This window comes from Helianthus annuus, chromosome 7, assembly GCF_002127325.2.
Source record: "Helianthus annuus cultivar XRQ/B chromosome 7, HanXRQr2.0-SUNRISE, whole genome shotgun sequence".
NCBI classification, from domain to species: Eukaryota; Viridiplantae; Streptophyta; class Magnoliopsida; order Asterales; family Asteraceae; genus Helianthus; species Helianthus annuus.
The window spans coordinates 84,825,679-84,849,574 of record NC_035439.2 but is presented as its reverse complement, the minus strand read 5'-3'; the positions used below and the strand labels follow the sequence as shown (position 1 = coordinate 84,849,574).

Here is a 23,896-nt window from a genome sequence, read left to right as displayed (position 1 = left end):
GGATACTCAACTCATGGGTATCCAGTACCTGCTAGACCTCCGGCTCAGCACCTATCGCAGCCGCCACGTTTTTCCCCACCGGGGCAGGAAGAAATCCTCCACCGTTTAAACAGGGTGGAACGAGATTTTGAAGAAGAGCGTAAGAACAACCGTGGTTTCCTCAAGGGCCTGGAAAACATGTTAAAAGGAAAGAAGAAGCAAGATCATTAATCTCTATATGTATTATTGTATTTCCTATTTCAATCAAGTCCCTGCGTGGACATTTATATGTGTATTTAGTCCCTGCGTGGACTTATCTTTTAGTCCCTGCGTGGACTTGTCTTTCAGTCCCTGTGTGGACATCTATCCTAGTATTGGTCCCTGCGTGGACTTGTTTTTTTTTTTTTGTTTAACCTCTGTGTGGGTAATTCGTCTATTTAAAAGTCCCGTTTAGGGCAATGTGTAATCCTTTTTAATGTTTAATGGAATGCTAAGTTTATGAAATTCATTTTTGTCACTATCTACGTTATATATGAAATAGATAAATCAAAATCATTCCTTTTTAAAATAATCTGCCTACCATATATTAAATAAGAATCTCAGGGGGTATAACCTAGCTTACATGTCTTTATAAGACTTGGCCAAGATGGTAAGACCTGTTTAAAAAGATTCAAATCCATGTTAACCTCTAAAAATATGTTAACACTCCTGGCAGATGTGATTCGTTAAAAATCACACACGCCATTCTTATATAAGGATGCCTCAAAAGATTCCTAAACCTAACTTAATGATCTATAAATCATGGGTTTAAAAGATGATCGTATGTTGACCATACATTGGTAGTACAGTGCTTACGGGCCATACTCATTGTCATATAAGACAAAAGACAGTAGTAGTCTATGACTCCCTGTCAGAAAAGGTAAGGAACTATGTTTAAACCTTCATGCCTTGATTCTCTGAAATCATGGCTTATAATTTAGAACGTCCCTGTGACTAGGCTTTTGTGCCACTAATAATATTGTTTATAATTAGGATAAGTTACCTTAAAATCCTAAATAAATGTGAGTAACAAATTAACCAAATATGGTCTATGTTTACCATGGTTAATGAATTACCCAATAAGGGCAATTCCATAATAAACTCCCAAATAAAATTTTTGTCATTATCTTATGTGACAGTTCAAGATATAATGGCTAATTCGGATGAAATAAATAGTCACCCAATGGAGAACCAGAATGATGCTCGGATTAATATAGCGGGTGCGGAACTGCAAGCGTTAATTGATAATGCTGTCGCAAAAGCCTTGGACAGGCAGTATAGCGAATCGAGCGGTACTCGGAGTAGGACCCTATCCGCACCGCATGCTAAGCCCAAGACTTATTCTGAGGCACATAGCAAGCCTCCCTCCAAGAAGGAAGAACCAAAGAAAGATGATGACGTTCGTCACTCTTCAAACCATCATAGTGTCCCATCTCAAGGTATCGTGCTGAAACAAGGACCCCGTGATAAGGGTTGCTCCTACAAATACTTCGTTTCATGCAAGCCCCGTGATTTTAATAGGGAGAAAGGAGCAATAGACTGCATGACTTGGTTGGACGAGATGGACACAGTGGTTGATATCAGCGGGTGTGCTGAAAAGGATGTTGTAAAGTTTGTGTCTCAATCGTTCAAAGGTGAGGCCTTAGCCTGGTGGAGATCATTGATTCAAGCTACTGGGAAGATTCCACTGTACAGTATGTCATGGGAACAATTTGTTGCCCTCATCCGAGAAAACTACTGCCCTCAGCATGAGGTAGAGAAGATTGAGTCGGATTTTCTGTCATTGGTCATGAAGAATCTAGATTGCCAAGCTTACCTTACGAGCTTTAATACAATGTCAAGGTTGGTTCCTTATTTGGTGACCCCGGAACCCAAAAGAATAGCTCGTTTCATCGGGGGTTTAGCCCCAGAGATAAAGGCAAGTGTAAAAGCCTCTCGGCCAGCTACTTTCAGGTCTGCAGCTGATATATCCTTGTCCCTCACACTGGACGCGGTCAGGCAGAGATCGCTGAGGAACACGGATACCGAGAAAAGAAAACATGATGATGACAATTCGCGTCGGTTAAATAAGAAGCACAGAGGAAACAATGACCACGGGAAGGGATTTAGTTCTAAGAAGGATGGGCATCAATCTGGAGATAAGCCCAAGTGTAAGACTTGTGAGAAATACCACTTTGGGAAGTGCAGACTTGACTCAAAATCCCAGTCTCAGTCGAGACCTTGTGGGATCTGCAAATCCACGAAACATAAAACCCTGGAATGCAAGAAACTGAAAGACGCAACGTGCTACAGTTGCAACGAAAAGGGGCACATCAAAACAAATTGCCCAAAATATACAAAGAAAGCTGATGAAGGAAAGAAGACCAATGCTAGGGTCTTCAGGATGGATGCAAAGGAAGCTGTGCAGGACGATAACGTGATCACAGGTACCTTTCTTATAAATGATGTTTATGCAAGAGTGCTATTTGATTCAGGAGCTGATAAATCATTTGTAGACAATAAGTTTTGCAAATTGCTGAATTTACCTGTTAAAACCTTAAGTGTAAAGTATGAGGTGGAATTAGCAGATGGCACCTTAGAAACCGCATCAACCATATTAGATGGATGTTTCATATCCATTAAGGACCACTCTTTTCCGTTGTCCCTACTTCCTTTGAAGTTAGCCGGTTTCGACATAGTTCTGGGTATGGACTGGTTATCTCATAACCAAGCCCAGATTGTCTGTAATAAGAAGCAAGTAGTGCTCAAGATTCAGTCTGGTGAGTCACTTACCATTCAGGGAGATACCCGGTATGGACTGCCGGAGCAAGTATCTATGCTCAAGGCCTCTCAGTGTCTGAAGAAGGGTTGTGTCATCTACATGGCACAAGTGACTATTGATGAGCCGAAACCCAAGATTGAGGATATCCCCCATCATTTCTGAATACCCTGAAGTTTTCCCTGAAGAACTACCTAGTTTACCACCAGATAGACAAGTAGAATTCAGAATTGACATTATCCCTGGAGCAGCACCTGTTGCTAGAGCACCTTATAGGTTGGCACCAACAGAGATGAAAGAATTGAGAACACAACTGGATGAATTGCTAGCCAAAGGTTTCATTAGGCCTAGTTCGTCTCCTTGGGGGAGCACCAATCTTATTTGTCAAGAAGAAGGATGGATCGATGCGTCTGTGCATCGGTTACCGTGAGCTTAACAAGGTCACTATCAAGAATAGGTATCCTTTACCCAGGATCGACGATCTGTTCGATCAACTTCAAGGGGCAAGCTACTTCTCTAAGATCGATCTGCGGTCAGGCTATCACCAACTGAAGGTTAGAGATGAAGACGTTCACAAGACTGCATTTAGGACCCGTTATGGTCACTACGAGTTCCTAGTGATGCCTTTCGGGCTCACTAATGCACCAGCGGCATTAATGGATCTCATGAACCGTGTCTGCAAACCATACTTGGACAAATTTGTTATCGTCTTCATTGACGACATTCTGATTCATTCAAAGAATCAGGCTGATCATGAGAAGCATCTTCGATGTATTCTTTCACTACTTCAACAGGAGAAGCTTTACGGCAAATTTTCGAAGTGTGAATTCTGGCTTCGAGAAGTCCAGTTCCTTGGACATATGGTTAGTGAGCGTGGTATCCAAGTGGATCCCGCTAAGGTGGAAGCTGTCATGAATTGGCAAGAGCCTAAAACGCCCATAGAAATTTGCAGCTTCTTGGGATTGGCAGGATATTACAGGCGTTTCATTGAAAATTTTTCAAGGATTGCTGCACCCCTAACTTCTCTGACTAGGTAGAAAATTAAGTTCGACTGGGGACCGAAGCAACAAGAAGCCTTTGACATCCTTAAGCAGAAGCTAAGCAATGCACCTGTGTTGACATTGCCTGATGGAATAGAAGAGTTTGTGGTATATTGTGATGCATTACACACCGGGATGGGATGTGTGCTTATGCAGAAAGGCAAGGTTATTGCCTATGCTTCTCGTCAGTTAAAGGTGCATGAAAAGAATTACACCACCCATGACTTGGAGTTGGGTGCCGTTGTATTCGCACTGAAGCTATGGAGACACTATTTATATGGCATCAAGTGTGTGATCTATTCTGATCACAAGAGCCTCCAGCATCTGTTTAACCAAAAGGACTTAAACATGAGGCAGCGACGATGGATGGAAACTTTGAATGATTATGATTGTGAGATAAGATACCATCCTGGTAAGGCGAATGTAGTCGCCGATGCCTTGAGTCGAAAGGAAAGGGTGAAGCCTATAAGAATCAATGCCAAGAGCATCGAGATAAAGAATAGTTTGAATGAAAGGTTGTTAGCTGCACAGAAGGAAGCTGTGCTGGAAGCTAACTACCCTAATGAAAAGCTAGGAGTAACTGAAGAACAGTTATCCTGTGGCAAGGACGGAATTTTAAGGTTAAATGGACGAATATGGGTTCCAATTTATGGAGGACTTCGAGATGTTATCCTCCAGGAAGCTCACAGTTCCAAATACTCCGTTCATCCTGGAGCTGACAAGATGTACCAGGATTTGAAGGCAAACTTTTGGTGGATAGGCTTGAAGAAGTCTATAGCTACCTATGTAGCTAAATGTTTGACATGTGCGTAAGTCAAAGCTGAACATCAGAAGCCGTCAGGTTTGCTGCAACAGCCTGAACTTCCCACGTGGAAGTGGGAAATGGTGACGATGGACTTCATCACCAAGTTGCCGAAGACAAGGAAAGGAAATGATACGATATGGGTGATAGTTGACAGGCTGACTAAGTCACCACATTTCCTACCCATTAAGGAGACTTATAGCTCCGATATGTTAGCCCAATTGTACGTAGATAAGATTGTATCTCTACATGGCGTACCTGTGTCTATTATCTCTGACAGAGATACTAGGTACACATCTCATTTTTGGAAAAGTTTCCAGCAATCTTTGGGCACGCGCTTAAATTTCAGTATGGCTTACCACCCTCAGACGGACGGGCAGAGTGAGCGTACAATCCAAACCTTGGAAGACATGCTTCGTGCATGTGTGATTGACTTAGGTGGTAGTTGGGATAACCACCTGCCATTAATTGAGTTCTCGTACAACAATAGCTACCATACCAGCATTAAGGTTGCGCCTTTTGAGGCCTTGTATGATAGGAAGTGCAGAACGCCCGTTTGTTGGGCGGAAGTTGGAGATGTCCAACTGACAGGACCGGAAATAGTCTTTGAAACAACGGACAAGATTGTCCAGATTCGTGAATGCCTGAAAGCTGCCAGGGATAGGCAGAAAAGCTACGCAGATCTAAAGCGTAAACCTCTGAAATTTGAGGTAGGTGATAAAGTGTTGCTTAAAGTATCACCCTGGAAGGGAGTGATGTGATTTGGAAAGAAAGGTAAGTTAAGCCCAAGGTACATAGGACCATTCGAGGTCATCGAATGTGTCGGATCAGTTGCCTATAAGTTAAACTTACCGGAAGAGCTCCGTGGTATTCACAATGTTTTCCACATCTGCAATATGAAGAAGTGTTCCGCTGATGAATCACTGGTCATACCACACACAGATGTGCACATAGAAGAGAGCTTGAAGTTTGTTGAAAAACCTGTGTCGATCGAGGATCGACAGGTTAAGAAGCTTCGAAGGAAGCATGTACCTATTGTAAAGGAAAAAATGGGATGCCCGTAGAGATCCCGAGTACACGTGGGAGGTAGAGTCCACAATGAAAGAAAAGTACCCTCATTTATTTCAATAAATCTCGAGGTCGAGATTTCTTTTAAGGGGGTAAGGATGTAACACCTCGAAAATTCGCGTCCTATAATGTATTGACACATGTCATAAGCTTGAACGTGAGAAAAAATACTCTTGAGGGACTAAAGTTGACAAACATGGAAAGTATGTGAATATAAGGGTTCAAAATGTCAACAAGGGATAATTATACTTTATAGTAACCCTACATGATGTATATACCGTCAAACGAATGAATCATGGATCATACGGAACTAAATATAAGAGAAAGTGAGAGATTACAAACTACAGGGGTTAAATGTGTCAACATGTTTAAGTTAAACCTCTGAGTGACCTTTTAGCAAACCCGAAGCTTTGTAACGGTAAATTATGCTCACTAGAATGCACGATAAAAATTTCATAAAGTTTCGTTGCCATATGAGAAAGTTATGATCAAATTCGTTTAAGAGGGGTTAAAGAGTAAACGTTAAAAGTTTTGACCTTTCGGGTAATAACAAGGTAACCAAGGACTTAACAAGATGGGTAAAAGTCTCGAGGCCCTTGTACGTAAATAAGAAGGGCTCATAATGCAAGAAATACCCTTCCGAAGAGCCAAGAGCCAACCTGCAATTATTGAAAGATTTGAAATCTGTCAGAATGATTCAGGCGGGCCGCGTAAGACTAACAAGAGTCTTACGCGGGCCGCGTGAGACGCCCAGATACAGAAAAGTGAGACAGCAGCATTGTTCAGCCTTGTAACTGACTTTGAAAGATCTTTTCACCAGCATGGGCGACCCCTACATGCTTTTTAGGCCCTAGGGACACTTGTGGATGATCCATGATCAGTACTAGACTTGTTTGACAACGATCTAAGGTGATTTAAACACTATAAAAGGCCTTCATGTTACAACCTTGTGATCATTCATTCCATCTGCAATTGTGGAGCTTTCTGGAGCACAAGTGCCTTTCCAAAGCATCCCAAATCGTGCATAGGACTTCAGTAAGTATGCTTAACCTTTCTTAGTTGAGTTTTTACTTAGTTTTAGCTTAAAAGTCAAACCGTCATAATTAACGGTTGACTTAACGATTAATCACTAATGGTCCAGTGATTAGTCGAATCAAAGGTAGTTATAAGTTGGTAATTATGTGGACATTAAACCCTCAAAAGGGCACCCTCTGATTCCCACTCTAACTAGATTAAATGTCGGGTCAAAGTTGTTTAGAAAAAGTCAACAGAATGCTAATTTATGAATTAGCACATAATTAACAATGTAGAAGGCATGTAACCTATTTTATCACTCATATAACTTGGTAATAAGTATTATAACTGGTCTAAGCTTGTCTGATCCGACAATTTTCTGTTTTGACCCGGTTCGGAACCGAAAGTCGCAAAACTTTGACTTTTGCTTTGACTTCAGTTCTGACCCATTTTAGTAGAGTCTAGAAATGCCTTAGGACTTCCTTAGGACCAGGTTACGTGATAGTATAACCCTCTGTGACGGGTTCGTTGATTGTCCGAGTGGTTTGCACATTTCCGTTAAATGCTTAAAAGTTGACCATAATGCCCTTTTGACTATAAAACGAGAATTTTGGAAATGTGGGAGGACAATAGTCTTTGCTACTGAATTATGATCATGTCCTTAAAGTTTCATAACGGTTCGAGGTCTAAAATAGGAGTTATGCTAAATAGCGCATTTAAGAAATCTTTTGTTAATTAAATAGCGCACTTAGCATAAAGCCTATCTAAACCCAATTTAGACACCAAACCTTTTACCCACTGATGAAATATAATATTTTGAGATTTTTAAAGATTTTTAATTATTTTTAACCTGCTCATAACCTAAGGTTATGGCATTGATTCGGTAAATACCGATTATACCCTTTTCGGGCGTAAAACGGGTTCTGCATAGTATTTTGACGCCAATCCAATTGCTACTAATTTTATATAATAAATAAAGTATTTTGAACTATGTAACCTGATCAGAAAACTCAGATTTCCTGTCTAACCTGGAAATCGCTTAAAATGGCTTTTTACGCGTATTAAACACCTAGTATAGGTTTAAAACCATTTTGTCATATAAAGACTAATTATCTACTGATGTAACTTGTTAAAGTAAGTGGTTTTACTGATCACTTCAGACCCGAACATCAGAATTATAAATAATCTCTTTTATAATCTTTAAAATGACCAAAATACCCCTTGGGGGCTTGTATTAAGGTTAAACTCGTTTTGGGCATAATGGAAGGTATCCTACTGATATCACAATATATTTAGGGCATATTAACTTAGGAAACCTGTATAGGACTCTTACGGTTACCCGTTACGCTATTTACACGTTCGGTTCGGTTTATGTAACTAGTTTACATAAATTAGTCGAAACGGGTCGAACCTTATCGTTTTTGTCTCAAAATCCAGAAGGTGTTTAGTTCACCCATATTATACAAGTCTTTAAACTTGTCGGGACTAAAACACATTCTATTCCGGTCTTCGCTTAATCGTGCGTTCGAACCGTATCTTTCGTTAAAACTAACCGGTCTAAGCTTAGGCTTAACTAAAGACCTGTTAGGATTCTAATAGGTTACTATAAACCTTCGTTCCAGAATAGGAGACCCGGTAAAAGCTACCCGCACTTGATATTTGTGATTGATACTTGCAAAGGTAAATACTTTTAACTTATTTTCCATTATACGGGCTTGGGGTACGGTATATAAAATACCGCTTGGTCCAGGATTGAATCTTTAATCGAATAGAGATTAAATCATTGATATGCTTTGTTTTGAAATGTTTTGTTTGCTTAAAGCCTTTGGGGGGTTAATGACCATGTCCCAGATATCCTTGGCATCATCTTACGAGATGGCCACGACCTGAGCACGGGGTGTAGGCGTACACCCGTCAGTGCATAAATGAATAAATAATCTAGTGTGTCTATTGATCTTTAACCCGGTCTACGGATCGGGCTACTGAACGCATGAAAAACATGTAATTCGTTTACAAGTATTATATTCAAATAATTATCCCAAGTTATAAAAGTTTGTGCCACATGCATTCAAATCAATTTTATTAAACTTTCCAAACTGAGTCGGTTGAATGTATTTACCAGTGTAAACTGACGTATTTTCCCCAAAAAGTTTAAGTGGAGGTACTATGCGAACTAGGTTGGCTTTCTCCTAGCGTCCACAATAAGTCTCCCAAGCTTAGATGTCAAAACTGTTGAACAATGTTTCCTATTTTTTTGGATCCCCTATGGATTATTTTCAACTGTTTGTGATACTTGTTATTACAATTATATTCGGTTGAAATATATCTATCTTTTGCTTCCGCTGTGCATTTTAATATTGTGTTGTTTGACTGTAATGTTACCAACTACGTCACGATAATCCCCCACCGAGCCCACCGGTGAAACGTGTAAATATCGGGGTGTGACAGTAGAGTTCTGCATACACACGTTCAAACATGCAAGAAGTAAAAACACTTGTGCAAATTGAGCAAAAACAATTGAACTTTATATTCAAAAATTCTTACACCCATGCGGTGTACAACGGATTTACATAAAGTTCTAACATTTACATAAGAGGAAAACAAACAAAAGGGGCATGCAGGCCAACCTAGTCCTACTTTGTCCCACTGGTACCCGCACCATCTTTGCCGTCACCAACAGCCTCTTCCTCTTCCGATTCTTCAGCATCAGCATACAACATCAGTAAACGGTCTACATAGTCTTCCGCATCCAAGCATTCGTCAAGCTTCTCAAGGGCAGGAATAGACATTTCATAGAATGATGCAGAAGCCGCGTTGAGACGCGCTTCAGTATTCACACCATGGAAACCAGAGTGTTCATCGGTGTATTCGCCTTGAGCCAGAATATTCATATGACTGATGCATCGGTTGTAACCAGCTTTAAAGCCAACATCCCGGGCACGTTGCTTAATCTGTTGGACCGTGTGCGACCCTAAATAGTCAGTATAAGGCAGTTCATCTTTGAATACAGAGGCGGAATCAAAGTAAACAAAGTTACAACAGCTATATCCTCTTAATTTCCTCTCTATTAATGCTTTCTGAGTCTATTACAATGATTTCTGACAAAAATTCGGCAGCACCTCGACTCTAATTTCGCTCCTACCAATACTGAATGAGATCACACAACTCATATATATAGTGTGGCTGATTCCGCTTGAAATGGTTCGAGCGGAATCACCATGTGATCACTCGAGTGGAATCACCTGTTACAGTTTGGAGCGGAATCACCTATGACCTCTTGGAGCGGAATCACCTAAGACCATTTGGAGCGGAATTACATGATACATTGATTTCGCTTGAAATGACACAAATGTCATTTCGAACGGAATCATACTCTAAAACCTCATTCTTGATTTCCGAGCTCCAATCTAACCTATCTAGACCTAAGACTCGATAAAGACGCAGTAAACAGACATTTAGTGCACCAACAGACTCCCCCTTGGATGTTGACGAAGTCTTCGGCGTCGAGTCTTCAGTCTTGGTCTTTTCTCCAACTCTGTCTTCTCATTGTAAACAACTCTCTCTTCACACAGGTTCAGGAACTCAACCTAGCTCCATCTTCAATCTCCCCTTTGACTGTTGATCTAGAACTCTAGACTCCCCCTTTCACAGACTCCCCCTCTCGGTATGCTGGGATCTAGGGTCTTGGTCTGGTTCAAACTTTGACTTTTTAAGCCATAGGAATAATAAAATCCATAACCTGTTACTCAACCAATAACATTACAATCTATTGATTTTCAACAATAAATCACAATATCTATCAGTTTAGAAATCCACTCAAGTATTCAGGTCCAAGTTAATGACCCTGATTACTCAATTAAACTACCAAGTTCAACTTAATGACCTTGGTTGATCTTGTGACAAAACAAACTGATTGTTGTTTAACATTTTCAAACATTTTTCTGAAAATAACAAGTATCAAGTTAATGAACTTGTTTTGACTTTTTCAACAACTCAATCTTCAACAAGATAAGCTCTCCTCATTCTCCAGTCCAGAACTTTTCCTGCATCTGTTTCAATCTTTCAAGAATCCAACGATCAACTCTCCACTTTAGTTTGTCGGAAAATAAAGCAGCAATAAAATCTTTTTGGATTTTAATAAAGTTTCTAAACTAGGAAATGAAATACAGAAACTTAAATTGCAGAATGTAAACTATTTACAAACATATTTTTGATGAGCGTGTCAGGGAATCATATCAGCTTATCAGACAAGTTACTAGTACCGTTAAGCTTAATTTCATACTCAGAATTAAACAATTCATGTAGATTGTCGATATACTGATCCACTTTAAATTCTCACACAAATTTCAATTTACTCAGGATACGATTTAGATGTTTTAGGAACTTAACTCATTCATGTGTCCCACCTCTTGAATATACTCGCGTATCCAAAATCCCAATATTCAGTCTTACAGGTGAGTATACCACAGATGATATCTGTCAGGGGTTAGATGCGAGGGCCGTGAGAGCTCAGGTCGATACTTTCGTATACGCAGAGAGATGACGGCTTCGACTTTTCGGTGTGTCCCCTTTAGAGGATCTTTTGTTTCAACAGCACATGATTAGCATTTTGCAATGTTTCATCGTTTTTTATGCTGAGGGTGATGCTATATTTCAAGCAATGCAGAATGTATTATTTGGGGACTAGGTCAGAACTTCCATTCAGTAGAAGTCCCGAAATAATACCCCAGATATCACTGAGTATAAAGACCTAGTATCTCAGAAAGAGGGATCTTTCAAACGAGATTTCAGGGGTTACCTTTATATCCGAGTAGTGTTCCCCACGAAATAAGTTTCGTTTTGAAATTTAGGTTTATATCCCGAACAAATCTACTAAATGTGCGAAAACCTATCGAGTGATCATCTCGAGCGGAATTAACAAGTTCATTTGGAGCGAAATCACCTATAAGCATTTGGAGCGGAATCATACTCTCGACACTCTGGAGCGGAATGACACTCTAAGACCCTATTCTTGATTTCCGAGTTCCAATCTAACCTATCTAGACCTAAAACTCGATAAAGACGCAGTAAACAGACATTCGGTGCACCAACATAATCAGGTCTATACCAGTTGCAGTCTCAGGCGCATCCAGGATAGCCTTAACAATCTGCAACACACAAGCAATAAGGTTATCACGTGCAAATCCAAACAAAAGCAAGGCCACCAGATACTTACATGCCCAATACCGTGACACCGCATCCACTCACGGTCAGTCTCAAGCTGATTGAATGAAGAGGTAAGGCTATCTCTAGCCTCAGCAACCACGCTAGCACGCCTTTCAGCTTCAGTCACGCGGGCAGTAACCTCCGCAAGCATGGCCTCACGATTCTGCACTTCAGCCTTTCGAAAACAAGAAACACAGGCATACAAAGATAAGCATTTATGAAAGAAGTCTACAAATTCAAAAAGCAAAGACAACTCATACCTGGAGGCTTCCAACGGTTGTGTTTAAAAGGGAGTGATAAGCATTTGCTTCTTCAAGGGCCTTGGCAGCACGGGCCCCCACCTCCTTAGCCTCTTCAAGAGCCTTTGCAACCCGGGCCTCCGCCTCCCTGGCCTTACCAACGGCCGCCTCATCCGCGGCCTTCTCTTTAACCAAAGCAGCATTCGCTGCCTTGACATTGGCCAACTCCTGACGAACACGAAACAGGTTTTCATTCTGTTTGGCCCAAGATTCTTTCCATGTCTTGCGCTCATTAGAAAGGGTTTCTTTCCAACTCTTGCGCTCATCAGAAAGCAACTTGACAAGAGTATGAACCTGTTTAACTCAGCAGTTGCAGCCCACTCCTCGGTCTGCTTATGCTTCTCAAAGGCAGCCTTATCTTTTTCAAGCTGCTCCACACCCTCGCGAGCAGCTTTCACCAACTTTTCCGCCTCAGCCCGCAAGCGCGCAGCTTCCTCCTCCCTGCGGCCCAATGCCTGGTAGTCCTCCATAATGGCATTCGCCATTATGGAACTCCCCACAAGCATGGAAGAGAGTTGGTTGACCCGGAGCTTACGCGACAAAGCGCGGGCTCGGTTAACTTCGAACGGGGTGCCCACGCCACCCAAAATCTCCTTACAGAAGGAATGATTATTTGCAATATCATCCCCTGCATAACACTCCACGGGGGGCGATGATAGTTCACAGCCCGGTCCTCCGAGTAGGTGCGGTAGTAGTGCTCCAATTCAGTCTCTCCAGGCTGAATCGGAGGCCCTTCATAACCCGCACCCCCGTAAGCGGAACCAGAAACCTTCTCGGCGGCAGGAGACTTGTGCTTTTCAGCATCAGACTTTTGTTTTCAACATCAGAAAACCTCAAATTCAGATCATCAGTATCATTTGGGGTGATCAGATTATCAGAGGAATCAACAGTGTCAAAAATCTGAGCCGCAGTCTTCTCCCCAGTACCCTCTACCTGCACAGAAGGCTCGCTCACCACCTTGACAAAAGGACCGGTAAATTCTTTATTAACCCCCGCATCCGCAGCCGTCTTATGCGCGGGAGAAAGAGGAGCATCAAACAAAGAGGAGAAGTCCTCTTGTTGCGGTTCTGCAAACAAAAAAGCAATAACCATCAAAAAAACAAGTTACAATGGCAAAACAAAGGTTATAAATCACTTACCAGAAGTAACCGCAGGTTTCTTTTGCGTTGCACCAGTTGACCTTTTGTTCTGTATCCTCCGACGCTTTATCTCACCGGCACCAGCAGCTTTCTCCTCTAGTTTTCTCTTCTTCTCACCAGCAGGACCCGAACCCGCAGAGGTCCCACCTGCAGCCGCACCACCACCTAGAACACCCAAACCCTCAAGGGTGTCAGATACTACCACGTAATCGGTGTATCGGCGAAAACAAGAACGAGATATACCTGCCGCTTGCGACACCAAAGGAGGGACAACAGTAACCTTAGGGTTTTTCTTACGGCGACCCTACGGGACCTTCCTCGCATGCTTATTCTCCGCATGTTTCTTGGGGACAGTTTTCACTTCAAACTTCCCCAGGGCCCCAAGATTGCCTGCGTTTAAACAATCAAGCAAGCAAATCACAAGGGTGAACTTAAAATAAAAAGGAAGTCTTAGATTATACCTTTGCCTTGCGGCAGTTGCGCATTCAACGCCGCGCGATCAGGAACGCGGAAGTTGCCAACGATTTCCAAGTTGAAACCTTCGCATTCCGAGCACGGAACCAACTCAACCTTGCCCTCGAAGGTTGACTCAAACATCCTCCACAGGGGAGCATTCTCTGATAAAACATGCAAAATCAGTAAAACAAATAAGGACGCAAGGAAACCGCACAAGAGTGAAAATGCTTACCACCACTCTTTTCCCGTAAAACGGGCCTTGCCTTCCTATCAGGCCTAGTCAACATCATCCGCAACACCCGCAGCTGCGAATTATCCAGCCTCTTAAGCTCAATGGGTTACAGCCTTGGAAACCAATCAACCGACTTGGCGGTAGGAATAGCAATATCCTCCGCATGAATGCCCTCGTTCACGTTCTGCAACGTCATGTTGGCATGGACCGCAACAGCCTTAACGTAGAAAAACTTCCTTTTCCACTTTGTCAGACCCTTGGGAGGGGTCATCAGCTTGGTACTCCCATACCGCTGATTGAAGGAGAAGAACCCGGTGTTCACCATCAACTGGTAGAACCGCCGGAAATTTTCGACAGTAACATCCAAACCAAGAGCACGAAAAGTGTACTCAAAATTCCTGATTCGAATCATCCCAAATGGGCTCAGTTGGGAGATATGAATCCGGTAATACTCCAACACTTCGGCAACAAATACCGTTAATGGCAGTCGGAGGTTGCCATCATAGAAGAAGTCAGCCCACAAGGTGAGACATCCCGCCGGAGCGTCGGCATCGGTGTCACCTTCTCCTGGGTAGGTAGCCCCAAACTCTTGGGGCATTTGAATGCTGGTCATCAGGGTCTCAAAATAATCCTTGTACCACTTTAATACCGGTAGACCACCACCGGGTACACCACCATCATCTTCATCTTCATCAGCCGCCGCCGGCGACTGTTGTTCAGAGTTTTCACCCTCCACATTATGAGGATTTGATGGTTCAGCCATAACATTGTCGAAAACAGAAAGTAGACAACGAGTTCTCGAAGAACTTGGAAACCTCACCGGAAACTTCAAACATTTGATCGGAGAAGACGAAGGATCCTTCTTTCTCTCACCGGGAAATTTTTGAAATTTTGAAACAAGTGAGGGGAAACCACAAACGGTTTCCCCTTATATACTCATCGCAATAAATGCGGAGGGGTAACTGAATCATCACGTTCAAAAAGGATGAATTACGCAACGCCACGTGTTCAGCGACGGTTCCGCTGACGGTTACCACGCACGCGTGGCCGCACACGCGCCTGACAAAGGAGACGTTTACACTCCTGCTACAGTGCATTTATGACCTCGGACAGAGCAAACGTCCCTTCATTTCAGCACATGCCAGGAAATCTCACCAACTTACACCAACTCACATGTGCGCTCAGCCACGTATGCAACAAAAAGCGACAACATTATCCAAACACAAGCGGCATGCGGTTTCCCTGGTATACCGCACCATAACCCATACCGCATGTCGTTTTTTTACATACGCCTCAAAAAAGGCAAAAAAATATATATCTCTACATTATATAAGGGGATATAAATTATATCTGCATATACCCACGAGCACACGTGGAATATGCGGAAATGACACACACGAGCCCGTACAGGTGTGTCAGATGCTCAGAACCAACGTTGTAACCCGCATTGCCTTCATTCTCTTCAAGCTTCAAATCCCTCGTGTCCGGTTCACAACCACAGAGGGTGCGTAAACAGCTTCTCCCTAGGGAAAAAGGATGGGAATGTACGCGAACGCACATCAGCAACCCTGACTCCTGATCCTTCAAGAGACACATCCGAGCAACACACTCTTTTCAAGCGAGTCTTGGGTTACAAAACCGCAGACACTTATGAGTCGCCGCGGACACACCTATAGCTCCGCAAATGGTTGCTACGGAAGAGCCACAACTAAGTCATCACACAGATGAACGAAGCTACTTCAAGGAAAACTCCTCGGCATTGGAGCGTGAAGGAAAAGGGCTACAGAACAAATGCGAACGAGATTTCCAATCATCTAAGGAGATCTCGTTGAACAACAAGCGACCGAACAGCGGTAACAAGTCTGCTTATGACTTTGTTGCCCACCTATGCGCCGCATAGAATAAACAATGGTGGGCACAACCTTGCCCATAACCATGTTTATTGGCCCATAGTACAGATTCACATTGTTCGACCAAACATAGCCAAACAATGACGCAACGAGGTAACCGCAAAGGACGTGCGGTTACTTGAGAGCTAAACTGAAAAACACGAAGACCCCACAAAAAAGGGATCATCATTGCATGTCCAATTGCTGAACATAGAGCTTGAGCAAAGCACTTGCAGCATTGCATCAGCTACCGCAGAGGTAACAACTAAAGTTGCAGACATAGATATCTTCGATCACCGTCTCAAAGGTTGGTTCGAAGCCTCCTCTCTTCTTCATTCACCACCTCAAAGGTTGGTTCAAAGACGGATACACGATCTCAGAGGTTGGTTCGACACACCAATAGGTGGCAACCAACCTGATGACATCAGAAAAAGGTAGCCCGCTACCCAAACGGCTGAAAATTTCGCATCAGACGAAACTTGCTCACCGGTACGGAAGAGACGTCACATGACTCTACCAGATCTCCAGCTTGATTTACGAAAAGCGAATGCCATCTACATGGCTTAGAATTTTCTCCAAGCTGGAAACTACCTTCTAGACACCATAGTCCAGTGCTCCTCCCACATGCAACTGGCATGAGACAGCAACACTAGACTGGGGGGACTTGAAGGGGTATGGTCCTAAATCTCGCGCCACCTGACCGCGAGTGACCATTACCCTTATCAAAAAACCCCCACCAGCAAAGAACTGCGTCCACGCGGACGCATCCTTCGAATCTAATCGGTTAAAGGATAAGAAGAAACCTTACCTTGTGTATGAAAGCGGACGTGCATAGCGATGCGGCTGGCACCGCATCATTTGGACATTTTCGTCACGACAAGGGATCTGGGCAACAGCAACAGTCACCACAGACGGCGATGCGGCTTGGCACCGCATCCCGCATATGTCTTTGTCAAAACATGGAGCGCAGGAACATCAAAGGTTACCGCAGGCAGCGATGCGGCCCGCACCGCATCCTGCCCACTAGGCAAGTGGGACTGACAACACAGAGCATGTGGGACTGACAACACAGAGCAAGTGGCACCACTGGCAGCTGCCTATCAGGCCATACGTAAGCAACGGACTAACACTGCAGTAGGACGTGGCTTCACCTCCACAACCGACAAGCCTGACACACCTGCAAAGGGGCAGCACGTCGTCAGTCCGTCCCTTCAGCTCCTCCTTCACTCCTCGGCTATAAATACCAACCCCAAACCAGGTTTGAGGTATCTCTTCACAACTCTCTCACTACTACTACTATCACACTTTGCTTCCCAAGCAAATTACTGATTCTCACGCCGGAGAGTGGTAACAAGGAGTACCCCCCACCCCATCCTCCTTGTTACGAGTCACGGCTTGTTTCCTTGTGCAGGAGATCATCCGGCGGATGATCCAGCCAGCGATCCTCGAGAGGAAGGGATTAACCCTTCTTGACGAGACCAGTGTATTAACCTTGCCCGGTTAACCATTGTTTCAACAGCAATGTTATACGCAAATTAAAGACAATAAAATGAATAATAGTATATGTATTTTTTCTTTTATAAAGTTGACATAACTATTTAGGGTCGGTTCAACGTTTTTTGAGGCTCTAGGCAAACTGCAAAAGTCTGAGGCGTTTTAAAAAACTCTACATTTGCGGTCATTATAAACTAAAGTATTTAAGACGCACAGAGGGTCTTTGAGTTTCATGCATCGTTTGTATATTTAGTGCATAACCCATTCTAAAGTAGTCTTTTAAGGGTAACTAAAAGGGCAATGTTATACTCAAATTAAAGACAATAAAATGAATAATAGTATATGTATTTTTCTTTTATAAAGTTGACATAACTATTTAGGGTTGGTTCAACGTTTTTTGAGTCTCTAAGCAAACTACAAAGTCTGAGGTGTTTTAAAAAACTTTTCATTTGCGGTCATTATAAACTAAAGTATTTAAGACGCACAGAGGGTCTTTGAGTTTCATGCATTGTTTGTATATTTAGTGCATAACCCATTCTAAAGTAGTCTTTTAAGGATAACTAAAAGGGCAATGTTATACTCAAATTAAAGACAATAAAATGAATAATGGTATATGTGTTTTTCTTTTATAAAGTTGACATAACTATTTAGGGTTGGCTCAACGTTTTGGAGGTCATGAGCAAACTACAAAGTCTGACGCGTTTTAAAAAACTTTTCATTTGCGGTCATTATAAACTAAAAAGTTTATAGCTGGCGAAGTTTGAATTTTATTATTTTAAGTTATATTGTATGTCCAAATATAATACATGTTTAGATTAAATTTATTTTCTAGTTTTAATTGATGTAAATTGTTGAATGATGTCGTAAGGAATCAGGATAGGAGTGGTAGATGCGTTGAAGGTTGTAACACCCCGAAAATATCAATAAAAGAGACAAAAGACAAAAGTGTGAAAGATATCAATAAAAGAGACAAAAGAACATAAGTGATCCGATTCCATCTTTGTGGTTTACCCGAATCTGCAAAGAACAATGAAGCAGGGGATGAAAGCTTGGGTATTTAGGGTTTGTGAAAAAGTGAAGTTATGAGAGAGACGAAAGCGTTAAAAGGAATATATATGATCCATTTGAAAACATGGGTGACCCAAATGCATCCGGATCATGCGTCTAAAAAAAAGAAGGCTATCTAATATTGTTACCCTTCTAAAATTAGTCTCTAACTTCACCTTAACATGACATGTGGTCCAAATTCGTCTTATTTATTATATTATATAGATAGATATAGATATAGATATAGATATTATATAGATATAGATTAGGTGTCATATTTATCCATTGCAATTTTATAGTATTTATTTGCCATGTTTCAATATAAAATATTATAAGCAGATTTAATTTTAATTTTAATTTAAATATATGATAAACGAAAACACAGATTTAAATATTTGATAATGTAAACACACATTTAAATATTTGATAATATAAACACATATTTAAATATTTGATGATATAAATTAATTTATTTGCCATGTTTCAATATAACATATTATAAGCAGAATTAATTTAAATTTAAATATTTGATAAACAAAAACACAATTTCACACAGTTCATCTTGTAATTGGTTTTGTTAATCTTTCGTTTGACTTTGTCCACTTTGTATTTTCACTACCGATTTTGCTTTTCTACTGTATCGATTTTATAATATGGGTTAAGATATAATAGTAATGGGGAAGGTTCAAATGAAAACCACTAGTTATTGTGAAAACTCGAAAACTAATTAAAAAAAGCCAAAAAAACTTATAAAAATTTTTTTTTTTTAACTTTTTTTTTTTTTGCAATCAAAATTTCGCAGGTTTTTTAATATAAAAAAAATTTTCAAAAAAAAAAAAAAAAATTTTGTGTAGTGCACATGTGTAATACTGCACATATGTATGTGTACTACACATGTGTATTATTACACATGTACACTACACAAATTTTTTTTTTTTTTGAAAAAAAGTTTTTTTTATATATAAAAACTAGCGATTTTTATAAAAAAAAAAATTGAAAAAAAAAATTTGTGTGTTTTTTAGGCTTTTTTTAGTTAGTTTTCGAGTTTTCACAATAAAAGTGGTTTTCATTTGAACCATCCCCTAGTAATGGGTTAAGATATAATAGTAAGTTTATTTGGTTACGAAGGCTATGAAGTAATCTTGACCGTCAATTGATGTAATCAAGGTATAAGATTAAATGAGTGAAATTGAAGGGAAAAAAAAAAGAGCCGTGTGGGTTTGTGTAAGGGCATTCTAGTCAATCCAGGACAATAGTTTCTCTCTTCTCCAATTCCCCTCCAATTTTTTAAACGTTAATAACTTTTTCATACGACATTATTTTTTTATAAAAATTGCACCAAAAAACGAGCGTTTTTTTATCTTTAAAACGAGTATACTATTGCTGTATTTTTGAAATTTTTTTTCGAAAACCCAGTTGCGTAAAACGCAATGGAAAGAAACACAGTTGCATAAAACGCAATAGACAAAAAAACGTAAAAAATGATTTTTTTTAAAACGCAATGCACCAAAAACACAAAGAAATGTCTTATTTGTAAAACAAAATGGCCAGAAAACACTTAAAAATGTCTAATTTCTAAAACGCAATGACCTAAAAACACAAAAGAAAGTGTACTTTCTAAAACGTAATGGACTGAAAACACATAAAAATGTGTTTACCTAAAACGCAATGGACTAAAAACACTTCAAGAATGTGTTTTTCTAAAACGCAATGGCCAGAAAACACATAAAACTGCATATTTCTAAAACGCAATGGACACATAAAACTGTCTGTGAATTGTCTGAACCAGGGAGTAGGAAATCAAAAACTGTTTACGAATTTTTGTCTTCGAAATGAGGCAATTTCTAGAAAATTAAATTTTCTGATGCATTTTTATTAAAGCAATTTAATCAAAAAAAAAATTCCAGGCTCTGCCCCTTGGACCCTGCTCCCAGGGGCGCTGCCCCCGGACCCCCGCCAAGATCGTAAAACGCAATGACTCAATTCAAAAACCCAGATCGTAAAAATGAAACTCAAAAAATTCTTACATAGATCGAAGCCGATTTCTTCTGATTTCTTCAACGATTGACGAAATTTGAATGTTAGAAACACTTATCAGCGATCGAATCGAGCGAATCGAGTGATTCGCTTCAAAATCACAGGAAAAAAAATGAGATATTGTATGAAATTAAACTAGGTTTCTTCAAAAAAAGCTGAAGAACACGTTGATCGGGTGTTTGAATCATTGATTGGTAACGAAAATCGCACTCTAATGTAGTGATTACTGAGATAGAAAGTGAAGAAATGGTTGAAGATGATGGGTTTTGAAAATGGTGGGTTTTGAAGTTACTGGGGAGAAGAAGGAAATAGAAATGATACGATTGACTAAAATACTCATCCTCTTTATTTTAAATTTTGCCACATGTCATAATCCAATTGCTTCATATCCTTCCTAGCCAAAATAAACTCCCTATTTGATCCTCACCCTTTATAATATTAGTAGGATGCTCACGTTATGTAACGAAAAAACACAGATACTTTCAGGGTGTGTATTATTCGGTTGGTTTGATTATTATTCTCAATGGAACTCGAAGTCATCGGTTAGTCTATTTTATTAAAAACCGGTTTTTAGATAATCGGGTTTATTCAATTAGATTGACGATTTTTTATTTGATTCGTTTAATCCCAATTAATAACCAAAACCAAACTTTGGCTAAAACTTTTGCTTAGAGATAATGAAATTGAGATATAAATTCATGAAATGAACTAGGTTAGTTACCCGTGTGATACACGGGCTTATATAATATCTTATGTTAATAGATGTTTTGAATAGGTACCCGTGTTTTGCAATTATTAATCTAATTGCCTTGAAAGCTTCTGACAGGTGGGCATTAGAGTTAATTACACATGCGTTGATGGACAGTGATAGTCTCGTAAATAATTACACATACTGTCGTTAAAAGGATACATAGTGTAACACCCCAAAAAGATACACTAGACATAAAAGTTAAATCAATTAAAGATTTAACTTAGTTAATGGAAATGATACAAATATTAGTAATGTAATGAAAAAGGTATAAGATAAATAAGTAAATAAACTAGAAGGGCCAAAGGTGTAAATTACTAAAACTTAATTTATAAGAAAGAACTAAACCTAAAACACACACAGTGTGTGTGTCTGGGGATCGAACAAGAACAAGAGCACAAGGGGAAACCCTTGTTTCAAAGAATCAAACAATTAAACTTGAAATTGAAGGATAATCCACTGCATGAACATCAAATAATGCTCTACTGAACTTGATTATTGAAGTGGTAAGTTCAATTCTTCGAAATTATGATTTTATAGGAAATGGGTTACAACCCTATATTGAGTTCATGTAACAAAATGTGTAAATTGGAGTTAGGAATGCCCTCTAGAACAAGAATCATGCTTGGTTTTAGGTCATTGAATGATTTTAGTATAAACCCATTTGATAAAAATATGTTATGAATAAGATGATCAAAAACAGAAGTAATCATGTGTAATTCTAACATATGATGTTGTTGTAATACTTGAAATGTTAAATAAATCAGTGAAGGTTAAGAAGGATTTATGAATTTGGTTGATTATTGGTAAGTTACTAGATGAACTATTAGGATTATGTCTTTGAATATTTGTACAAAATGTCCTATCAATGCGAAACCCGCCAAGTGTTCGATGAAATGTCTAAGAGAACAAATATGTGAAATTTGTTCATTTATGATAATGTTGTCATATGAGGAATTATATGAATGATGGAATGATATAGTTTGGGCTAAAAGAGTGAATGTATTAATGTAGGCGTAAAAGAAGAAAGCTCAAACGCTAGGAAATTGGAAAGCTCGCAAGATCGAGGTATGTTGTTTTATGCATACAAACTTTATTTTGTAACTTGTCGTTTTATATCAAAATCATAATTATGGTAGTCCGTAGTAGTTATGTTATAGATAGCATGACCCGTCATAAACGGGTTATATGAAAAGAAAGTTTATGAATCATATTGTGTTATGATCGGTTTGTCTCGAATAAACCGTATATTGGAAAGTTATGTAAGAAATGAATGTAATTACTCGAACCATTATAAACGGTTTGGAGTTGATGGAAGTACAAAAGATGAAAGGAACGTATTCATCTGTGATAAACGGACCGAATGGAAGTTTATTTTACGAATGTAATTACTCGTTTCTAGCGGGTTAATAAATGTATGTTTTATCTCAATAATGAGATAGTATGTTTTGACCTGTTTCAACGGGAAAGTAATGAATGGTATGTTTTATCTCTATTTTGAGATAGGTATGTTTGACCCATTTCGATGGGTAGTAAGTGCAAGAATAATGTGAAGACACGAAATAGATGAATTGTTTATTAGATAAAATGTAACATAGTTAATGGAATTTAACTCTTCAAGTTTGTTGTTTGATGTAGGTAAATCCTCTACATAATGGCTTGGCGACTTAGAACGAACATACATGAATCATGTCCATCACGCGCTTCCGCTACTTTGTAATTATGTTATGGGTCAAAAATACTTTTGTGGTATATAACTTTTGTTTAGTAGCTAGACCTTAAAGCTTAACATGTTATGTCTTTTGAACGTGTCGTAGAATTTCTTGAAATGATGATGATTGTTAAAAACAGGGAACCGCTCATGTTACGGACAGGTCATGCCCAGTTTTTGTTAGAAATAGTATGTCATTAATAATATTTCCGAATGTGTATTAAAGGTGTTTCAAATACTTTTGTTACAAATAATTTATGTTTAGTTGTTAAACTTTAAATCTTAGTATGCCACGTCTTACGTATAAACCTTGTTGGTTGCGAATGTCTAAACGGAAATGGTTTTTGTATCAACAATTAAGTTTATTTCTAATGCTATGTAAAAAGTTCAAATTGGGTCATGATTTTCGACAATAAAGTATTGAGTTTAGACCTTATGAAAAGTGGACGTTACAAGTTGGTATCAGAGCCGAGGTTTGAGGGATTCGAGCACAAGTTAGAGTGCTCGAACTCAAACTGACGGCTCACTCGAAGGTGTGTTCGCTCCAAGATCGTGCACGAGGTAAAAGTTAAGTTTTCGGTAGATGTAAGTATGTATGATGTGCTAGCAATATAATTTTAAGTATTGTTGTAAGACCCATCTTAAAATAGCAGGATTTTTTTAATATTAACACGCATTTATTTTAGAAATGCGAGCTTACAAAAACTTTGTTGGGTTTACGATTGTACGGTGACAAAATATACTAGATATCATCCTACCGTTTAACCCTTCAACATGCAATGTTCAAAAGTTTACATATTAACTAAAACAAAATAGATTAATGCGGAAGCTTGGTTTGATGCGTTCGGTTCTTGAAAGTCGCTTAATCTTCGTCCGGAGTATTGCGTGCTTTTACCTAGTGCTAAAACCACGTTAAAAGTTAGTTTTGACGGTGTTAGA

The 23,896-nt window shown here is 39.8% G+C and overlaps 1 long non-coding RNA gene across 1 annotated transcript; it reads left to right on the top strand.

The window, feature by feature from the left end:
* The first annotated feature begins 21,619 nt into the window (after window positions 1-21,619).
* LOC110866254 lies at window positions 21,620-23,094 on the top strand. Its single transcript, XR_002551267.2, has 3 exons — window positions 21,620-21,752; window positions 22,261-22,314; window positions 22,885-23,094. It is a non-coding gene; the product is annotated as an uncharacterized LOC110866254 (long non-coding RNA).
* The last annotated feature ends 802 nt before the right edge of the window (window positions 23,095-23,896 follow it).